Source organism: Pholis gunnellus, assembly GCF_910591455.1.
Source record: "Pholis gunnellus genome assembly, chromosome: 6".
Taxonomy (NCBI): domain Eukaryota; kingdom Metazoa; phylum Chordata; class Actinopteri; order Perciformes; family Pholidae; genus Pholis; species Pholis gunnellus.
Genome location: NC_136532.1, coordinates 23,026,429 through 23,037,248, shown reverse-complemented (window position 1 = coordinate 23,037,248; position 10,820 = coordinate 23,026,429).

Sequence of the window (10,820 nt, the reverse complement as noted above, 5' to 3'; positions counted from 1 at the left end):
AATGTAGCAAGGTAGGTTATCGTCAGGATACGGATGCAGGGAGCTGAAGATCGAGCATCACTTGTTTGGTATTCTGGAGGAAACTAGGCGCGGTGAAGCGGAGAGGAGCTGTTGACAGCAAACAACCACCGGTGATCGTGTGTGGCCGTCAGGCCTTATTGGCTTCTGTGATCAACCTCAACGCTGTAAATAAACACAGACTTTGAGGAGTGAAGCGGAGAGAGGTCGGCCGATTCAGAGAACAGGATGTTGAATCAAACGGTCTCTGCTTGATCCAAGAGCCAAAATATTTTCTTAAAAAGGTTCTCTGTTCAACATTTAGAGTATTAATAAAGCAGCCCAGTCTACCTGAGCATGAAATAAAGTTGCTTTCCCTCTGTGTGTGTGTTGAGCTTCTCTCTGCTTTGTTTACAAAAGCGGGCTGGTGCATGTGAGCTTGCCCCGCTGGCTAAATCATGGCCGCCGCTCAGTGCTACCAATACGGCGGGTGCAGTGAAAAACGCCGCCCCAAACCAACAGGTAGGAAATGTACTCAGCTGTGTAACTGTTCAAAATATTATGCAGTTTGCTGCAGCAGAATGTCAGATTTGGCGTTCACAAACAAAGAGGGGCACACAGACACACACACACACGAACGAATGATTGCATGATTCTCCTGGCAGAGATAAAGATCAGCTGAACTGGACTTTGCATTCTGTGTCTTTTACAGACTTTGTAAAATCAACTGAGGGACATTTTATTCATGTTAATGTGTTTCATTCGCTATATCAATATCAATTAATTTGCAAGACACAGTCTCTGTTGAAGCCAATTAACCTGAAATGTACCTCAAGGACATGTCGAACAAATAAAGACACGGAAACATTTTAAAGGACAGTTTCCTCAGTTAACGTGTTAGTGTTTTCTACTATTGTCTTTCCCCTGTTTTTTTTATTGAGGCAATTGTGAGAACTCTGCGATTAATGACCTACAAAATGATAACGTTGTAGAATTTAAGAGTTCTTCTCTGCCAGCTGTAATGGAAGTTATACTTTTGTACTCATAAATGCTGTTTATTTTGCTGGTGAAATATAGATACAGTCACTTACGATATCTAACATTACCTAACGACCCGGACGATGTGTGCTCGTATCGAATATAATAGACATAATTTGACATATACTTGCATATCTCCTCTTCAACAGACAGGCTGTTGGGTACATGCTAATAGTTTCTGATATGGACTTAAAGTATAGTCAAGAAGAGGAAAATGGAAATGAAATGAGGAGGATGAGCAGGCACACACACACACACACACACACACAGAAAAAGGCGGAAGAGGAACACTGTGCGTCCTTTCTTTATAAAACATTCACAACCTCTCAGCAGTGGGATTGTCAGTACGACTCGACACTAAAGAGACACTGTAACCTTTTCCTATCTGCTCTCGCAGACCTGTCTGCGAGAGCCATTTTCCCAGCGGGGTTCAGTCATGGAGGAGGCGGCGGTAGCAGGGAGGGGTGTTCCCGGTTACACTCGACATCCTGAATCTTACTCACATTATGCTGAAGGCTTTAGCCTGAACCTTCCATATAACTCAAACACACACATTCCGAATCATCTTAGGAAACTGCCAGGGCATGCACATCCCTAGAGATTACTGTGAATAATTGATTTTAACCAGGGAGACGTTTGCATTCCACACACTCTCCCCCCCCCTCTCACACCCCCCCCCCCATTTCCATATAGAGGAGGTGATTCAATAGTTGACAGAGACTTGCAACACTTTGGAAAAGTTAGAGAAAGTATAATTTGTAGGTCTACGATGTGTCCCTAAGGATGTAGGGAAATATTGCCAAGTTTTTATTGAGAAATCTGAGCATAACTGCTTGATTTTTTTCTGCACAGGTTGATTTGGATGTAAATATTTAAAGTAACATGGAGCTACAACCTCCCATGCACTATGCTTAATTAAGAAACTTGAGCGTTTTCATCTTTAAGGACTTCGGCCGGGATATTTCCTGCCCACAGGAGCACTGGTGCAAAGAACATTTTCACCAGTGTCACAGTTATCTGATCAGATTTCACCTCACGCTCACTGAACTTGGAGTTTACTTAACTTTTTTCAAAAGGGCTAAATTCCCTCGTGGTTTCGCTTTTTCCCACTGCCTTCAGTGTTGTCTTTCATTTCTGGGTCATGAGAGCGAAAAACAGACTCGGGCGTTTTTTTATGTGTCGAAACGGTTCCTGTAGAAAAGGTGTGTAAACACTCGGCAGCTCACTCAGGAGGTAAACATGACGAGGCTTTCTTACCCTAGTTTCCTCAACTTTGATGTTTGGGAGATGGCATTAACATTCTGGAGGGAGAGCGAGCTCGGTGCTTGTGTTCATCAGATATCCCTCAAACTAGGGGCTTAAAGCAGTAAAGTCTACCAGGAATACTACTCTAAGTCCTGAGTCTTTCTCGTGTTATTCCGTTGCTGTTGCGACGCCTCAAGCTGTTGGTAACGCGGTCAGTCTGACATCACAGGGATTTGTGGGAGAAGCTGGGGGCGAATGTGTGACAGCTTTTTAAAGGACGATGTCGCCTGCGTATGTTCATTATAAGCGGTCTCAGTACTGTTACTCTGGAAGGACTAGCGGGCATTCAAATTATAAAGAAATTGATTCATGCACTCTTAATGGAACAGTAAGTTTCATAAAATGGCTGGGGGATAACCATGCACTGGCCAGAAGCACATGGGTTTTCTGATTTTGATGAATAGTGTCCTGCATGATATAAGCACAGTGTTATGTTGCAGTTAGCTTGGGCTCATTTGCCCCCAACTCAGCTGCAGCGCTGAGGTGCCATTTGTCCAATAACCGATAATTAGTAAAAGGTTGATCAAATACGGGAAACTTCAGCTGTTTTCATGTTCGAGTCGAGGAGACTTTAGTCAAACCTCAGAAACCTTTCTCGGGGCAGTGAAATGATTTGGCCTCCTTGGATCACGCGATACACAGTAACACCGCTGATTATTGAACGCCCGAGGTGTCTTATTTCTTAACACAGCTGCCAAGAACAAGAACGTCAATATTGACTGATTCTGCAGAACTGGATGATGTGCAGTTCAACACTTTTTTTATGTCCGATGCCAATGTTTCCTGCAGTTTCTGTGCATGGTAGCATATTGTATTGTTATTGAAAATAAGCTATGGTCAGGGTATGGATACTAAGTTTGGGGAACTTTGAACCTAATCAAAATCTTAACTAGGAAGTAAAATTGCAACAAACATCTGTTTGTGTTCCCACTGCATACAAATTAAGAGAAAGATATTTCCAGTCGAAATGCAGGCAACATTCCTGAGATCCTGAAATTGTTTCTTGGCCCATGGAACAGAACCTGCAACGGAACCAGACTCTCGGTTAGAGAGAACTTGGTGTTTTACAGAAGTCAGACGTGCTCCATGTTGATCTGCCACCTTTATTTCCTGCCTCTCTACACACCTACTAGACCGTCTTCAACGTTTTTTAGCCCAATTTAATTATTTCATCTGGCAGATTCTTAATCTTCCTGCCTGTCAAGAAACTGTCAAGTCTGTCTGTATATGGGCTTTGTTGAATCCCTCTGGTGACTTTTATCATCCTCACTTACAAGTCAGCGCTCTCAAATGAACAGGGTTCATAATTGTGCCCAGGAACAGTACCCGAACAAAAGTCAGACATTTTGTAAATAGAACATTAAGTATTTTGCAAAAGCATTTATTTTTCTGGAAAAGGTTGTTCATCTTTTCAGCAAATAAAACATCAATACATGGATGTGCTTCATGTGTTGCAAAGGCTGTATGTCTAAGAAGAGAATACATACTTACAAATACATATCAAGGTAAAATAGTAGACATAACATATTCTGTCTGTTCAAACTCAAAAGAGGGCAATCTCTCTCTTTTCTTCCCTCACAACAGTACCTCAAATATCCTCAGAGTCTCAGGCTCCTACAAAGGCTTGCATGATTTTTATTTGGCAGATCAAGGGCCTATTACTACAGGGACGAACCAGCCTGCATCTGTTTGCCACCAGGGGTTGCTATTTCGTTTCTTCCCCAAATAACGGGGTTTTCTTTGCTTCCAAATCCAATATTTTTCCCTCCTACACCTCCTCCCGGCGGAAGCTCCCCAAATAGCAAAGCAGCACTTCAAACAGGCACCGACATCCTCTTAAAAACCATCAACGGGGTCCAGCTCTGGGCTGCCCAGCAAGAAGAGGAGGAAGGAAAGAGGGGGGGGGATCGTGGTTATAAAAACAAGCCAAATCACCTAGGGAGTACATGTTTGGGCCTGCAGTGCAGCTTATGTTGATCCTGCAGCTTCATTCAGAGGCGGATTCAGCGCAGGCGCCCACTGGCATATCCATAATTCCCCTCACTGACTGGAACTCCTCTTCCCACAGACAGAAAAGCCATTTAAGAATGGCGGCACCAGGCCAGCCATGTCCGGTAGAGGAGAGAGGCTTTCAGTTTTGTGGGGGGCCAAAAATAATTTCAGCTGGGGGTCTTTTAATTACAGAAGTTAATAGTGTTGGCCTTACTATGACGGTTTCCAAGTGGATGTTTTGCTAAAAAAGAAATGACCGATTTCATGCTGTGGAAGGCGACTGGAGTGTCTGGTTGATTGTGACTCTTTTAAAATACAAGCAACACTTTGTATTGTATTATAAGCGGCACATGCGGATATAGGCCTATTGTGCAAAGTCGAAATGTGATATCCTTCGCATCATGTTTATTTATTGCTGTGGATTTTCCATTAATTTAGAACACTGACCTTTATTTTTAATTATACTTTAGGAAATACCATCTTGTTTGGAAGATTTGGTTGGATTATTATTTATTTCACTTCATTTCAGGGAGAGCGAGAGATCAACTGCTGGGTGCGCTGACGCAAAATATATTGTGAGAGAAGGCAAAACACAGCAAGGTAACTCAAATGGTATTCCTCAAAACAATGATCGTCATCCTGCCGACATTGTTAAGGTTATTCTAGTCTCAATAGGAAATGCATTTGCAGCTATAAAATCTAATCTGTATTTTTCACATCTGGAAACAGATCTGGAAACTATCCAACAAAGAACGCTGGGTGAAAGCCTGAATTAAAATGCACTTAAAGCCAAACCCAAATATAAGCGCTTGCTACGTAACTTACCTCCGCTGTTCGTTCAACTTTGTTTGAGCTTCCACCCCGACCTCATCTCCACGCAGACATTGTCGTCCTTTGTACGACATTACTTGACTTCCGTAGAGGCAGACCTGCACATGGCTCACGATTACGTGGGACAGATAAACCCACGAAATGTAATGCACTAAGTACAAGCGAGGAATGAGGACGGCCTGAGTGACGCAAAGCAGAGCAGTAATGGCAGACATTTGTCAGCATTTCAGACTCCCAAAAGATCCTTTTTGTGATGCAGACATTTTGTAAATGCATCACCTAACAACATTACCTCGTTCAAGTGCCGAGCTTTAATGACATGTCTGTTCAGGGGATGGTGAAATGACCATATTTGTCTTTCCTGTTTCTCCCAAACAGAGAGGGAAAGCTTTTCCCTCCATCTATCCCCTTCAGTCTGCAGCTCTCTCTGGCTCCATGCTTATAATCCCGGAGCAGCTCAATGGGCTCCCAGTATGGGCCATTATTCACTCCAATACTTTTTCTCTGTGCTGGTCAATAGCCAAGCATGTAGTCAGAAATGAAAAGGTTTATTTGTTCCATGGGGCAGACGGATCTGACCGCAGGGGGCAGCACCACCTTATGGAATCTATAGCCCCCCTTTGCAGAGGAATGATGATGAAAATATCCCCGTATTTTTTTCACATATTGCTTTGTTTATTTATTTGTTGTCATCCAGGCAATTTGGCGGCAGCTATTTGTTTTGAAATATGGTAAATCTTCAGAAGTAATAACTTCTGGCAGGTAGCCTGACATGAAATTGTAGTCTTTTTCTCCCTTTCCCTTTAATCTGCCACAATTCAATCAAGCAGCTTGACTGCGAACCTGGGCTCATCTCTGTACTTCGTCCTTGTTACAATCTCGTCAACCCTTTTTTCTCTTTGCTTATCTGAGCATGAGAGTTGGGCTAATGATGAAGCAATAGGGTGAGCTTTCATGTTTTTCCAAATACTGTCATTTGCGCCTAGAATGATGTTTTAAATCTGTCAAGCCAAGTCGTCATTCGAAATCAGAGGGCGTGAAGGTGCAGCCCCATCATAAGTTAATTTGGGGTAGCAACACAACATTTGTTTTCATAAAACAAACAATTTTATATAGTACCACATTTCCTCTTGATTTGAAGTGTTGGTGGGCACAACGTGTTACAAAATGTATCTATCTTCTCTTAAAACAACAAGACTCTGGTCTTTAATGTCACCTGTCAGGCTATCTTCTAAACAGCTGCGGATGGACTCTGTGGATCGCAAAGCTGAGAATTCACTGCAGCATCATGAACCATTTTGACATGAATATAACTCATTTCGTCTTGAAATCTACAATAGATTCACACACACATTTTAGTAGATAGAAAGGATTATTTCATGATAATTGAATCTGCACCAATCAATTTTAGATTGACAAAGGAAAACTGTCTCTCATCAACCTAATTACCACCTGCAGCATGCAGCTGTTTTAGCCCTAAAAGTACTGGTAAATCCACTCTACTGTGCCGGCCCAGCACAAAACGGCAGACAGAGTAAGCGACTAGCTAAGGCTTATCAAGTAAAACCATTGCATAATAACCTATAAATAAAAGCAAATATTTCCCCTTTTACAGTAAAGAAGCACATTCATATTCTGAAAACGTTCGCAGTTAATGAACAATCCATTACAATACAGATGTTAAACTGCCTGAGATGCGTTGCTGATCGCTCGGCTGTGACTAAAAACAGGCTGTTTCCTCAAACCTGCCAACAAATCATTTATATTCTCTGCTCTCGGTTGTCCTTGCAAGTTCTTGTACTTTTCACCATGATTAGTCTGATAGAGGTGCTAAATATTATATTCCTTGAGCACAGGAAAGGGCTGTGAACACACCAAGCACATTAGTTTTCCATTTACCGGAAGAACAGAATCACACTGGAACTGGAGAAATAGGAACTGGTTCCTTATTCTTCAAAGACCCGAAACTGCGTCAACTTTTGTGGTTTTTGACGAAGACATAATCCACGAACGGCTCCTGCCTACGCTTGACAGCATCGCGGGATCTATAATAGTGTACCCAGCATAGGGCCTGCTGCTCTTATTAGTGCGACCCCCCCATTGTACGAATGGGAATAGCAGTGCATTTTAGTGAACATTTGGAATTAATGACTTATGCTTTGCATAGTCATCTAGTTAGCTGTATTGGACCCTTTGGTCATTTTAGCATTATAGCAACCTAAAGAGACACACTTGGAGTTGGTGGAGACGAAAACAATTACCCCCAAAATCATTTATTGCAGGTTAAACGTATAGGCACTAAAAAAAAGAATCACGCATTCCTGACATACAATCAAAATAGGCAAAAACAAAAGCACGCACTCCTCGTTGAAATATAAGAAAGATTGGATGACGGGTCTTCTAGTCCTGATCTTACTGCTAATCCAACAAAAAGCATAATTTCATCAAAATACAAAATGACTCACATGATTCTAGTTTCAGTTACTATTCAGGGGCTATAAGCACTTGAATAAACAATAAGTTTTAGTCTTGAATTTGCAACTTTAAATCTTGGAAAGAGAAACTTATGAGCAGATGAAGGCAGCAAGACTTCTGCCAGACTGCTGTAGGGGGACACATAGTGAATGAGAGAAATCTAGGACTTAATGAGAGAAAGATTGGACTCTTGAATCCGCAGTGCAATCATTTGGCTTCAGAACACTTGGATTATGCCGCTGAACTGTTTGGAGAAATATGCAAGTCTCAAAAAGAACTTGTTCAGGTACTTCAGCTAATTGAGATTTGTACCTGCTGAGTTATTATTAGAATTAGATTTTTAGATTTACTTGAGAGTGAGTAGAAAATGACAACATGTTTATTTCTGTATGATTTTTTTTTGTATATATATATATATATATATGTATATATAACCAGAACCTGAGAGACCTTAGCCTAGCAGGGGGCAATCATTCAACATTTTCAGTGACAAAAGATCCATGTGACATATTGGAGTTTGAACACTGCAGCTACCGGATTCTGAAAGTGGTCTGACCTTCAAAGTTTCATCCTGTTGAGAGGGCTTTAGGTAGCCTGTTTTTTTTTTGCGGAAACAAAAAGGTGCCACATGTCACCCGAGGATACAAAGTTGCTGGTGCCCTTTTGCGTTTGTTGGACACTGCTGACACTGTCACACTAACACCGTTGAGCATTAGGAAAGGCCAGCTCAACACAGTGGATGTTTTTATGTGTGGAGAATGTTGCAACGCAGTTACTCCGTAAAGGTGTTTCAAGTTTAAGTTTCAAGTTTATTTCAAAGGTTATATAACCAATTCAGACATTGCAGATTATAGCTAATCAGGTTCCTCCCCATGACGGAGGTTTACAAGCCAATTTCCTGCAGTCGCCACCGACCTAAAGCTGCTTTCACATCCCCGCGTGGCAACCGCCCTGACTGCCGCCTACCTGCAAGAGCCCCGAGAAAATAGGCTTCTGTTTGTCCTTACAAGTCGCTAGCACCGTGTTGTACTCTGGTTGTTCAGACACAGCATTACCAGCTCCTCCACGAGGCGCTGTCTTCTTCCACCCTCTTCTATTTCCACAATGCCCGCCCCCCCCTCATTCATTGGCAGAAGCCAGGGTGGCAAACACTTCATATACTGCCGTCTTCAAAACCGCTTCTCCTCTTTGAAATTACTGGAGGCGGTTAGTTACTGCTCGGCAGTGTGAAAGATCCTTTTACCTGGATGCTTCTATCATTTTTGGTCCTGAAACCTTTCTTACAGACTGCTTGGTTGTATTTTTGGGATGTCAACCTTGTTCAAGTGTGAAGAGAATGGAGAGATCCTCTTCTCCCAAGTGTACAGTTAAGGGAAAACAAACAACACTTTCACCCAGGTGTTGCACAAGGTTAAGTTTCACTCAGAGTTTCACTTTAACTTTACAGTTATTTTAACCCAAACCACATTCTTTTTCCAAAACTTAACTAAGTAGTTTTGTTGGCGAAAAAAACGTGTTTGAATTTGCAACGTTAATCACGTGTTTACTACCACCGTAGTGGAGCATGAAAGTCTGACGTGCCTCGGTTATGCTTTCCGCATGGACGGTTGCACTGACATGAGCTGAAGCAGAATTGTGACGAGGAACCAGCAGCTCCTCAAAGTTCTCCATCTTCTCCACCTGTCCGCGTAGTAGACAGACAAAACCTGCAGCATGGACCCCCACGCAGGGTACGTGTCTGATGGTGTGGGTCAGACACCCCGCGCCCCCCGCAGTTGCATCAAGCATGAATTGGGCATCAGTATGTGACAAGTGACATATTATCACCTAGTAAGTGAGCAAACTTGTTGGGAAAGTGGCTTATTTTCACAAGCGGCTTATTTTCACAAGCAGCGGTAACGAAGCAACAGTACCGTTCATTTGGAGTCGCGTTTGTGGCCACATAAAAACATTCACCCTCTTATGGCTGTTTTTGGTCTCTGACAACTCTTGTGGGAAATAACAGGCCTTTTAGCGGCACCATTTTCTATTGTGTTCACCAACTAGAACTTAACTGTGCCCGCTGTTTGGTTATGAGCAGGTAGTGTCCTGTGGGTTTCTAGAGTGTTTTCAATGAAAGCAGCTGCCAGCTGCGGCTAAAAACAAAGCTATGAGAGCAGTCAGAGTGAACCAAAACAAAAAACTGTGAGTTGGATAGCTAAATATTGAGCTGTAAATGCAGGTGATAATAATAAATCCCTTTTACTGCTACGTTCCTCTAAAAACAGATCCATAAACCCGTCAAACAACCTGTTATGGCAAGATACCGCCAGGACACTGTGGTCAATGGTTGTTTTTCTCCATAAGAACACTATAGAAATCATGAAAGATACACAGTGGATGGAGGCCCCAAAAGCAAAATCCCACCGCAGGTCCCCCAATAGCAATGGCTGGCCCTGAAACTGGAATGAAAGACAGAGAAAAAGAAAGATATTTTTGAAACCTACCGGACATGCAGCCTCCTTCCAAAAGACAGATTTCAAGGGATTACGAAAAAGGCAGCCATCAAAAATGCAAGTGGCTCCATTCAACATTGGCCTATTACATCTCACCCCCAACTGGTTAGCCAACCATGTCATTTGAAATGTACAACAGTTCATTTCAAAAGGTCGCTCTGCACAGACAGTGGTGCAGCAAAGCACAACTGGAGATGGTGTGTGACAGGAAGACAGATTTAATTTTTAACTCTGTTCCCCCCTTTCTTCTTTTTTCTCTTACAATATGAGACACCTCATTCTAGCCAACTAAATCAGCATTATAGATGCAGTTTTGCGTCACAGCAAAACTTAATTCGTCTGCAGCTCTATGGATTATACATTAAGCAAGTGGCGTTCAAATGAGTTTTATTATAGCCTCGGTGCAGTAGGCGGAAATCAACCTTATACACCTACAACACATGCTCATCAAACACACTTTATGGTTTCAGTCTAGCGTCGGTGACTAACCGGAATGTGCACGAGGAGAGTATTTGAACAGAAAAAGAAAGAAAGAAAAACAGGAGGGGAGGTTATTTGACTGAGGGGGTGTGCGTTTGTGCGTTATGAGGGAGGGTTTGCCTACACCCATATGTGCAGACGTATGCATGAGAGAGACAGAGTGACGGGGGTGAGACGGGAAAGAAAGAGGAGACTGTCTAAATATCA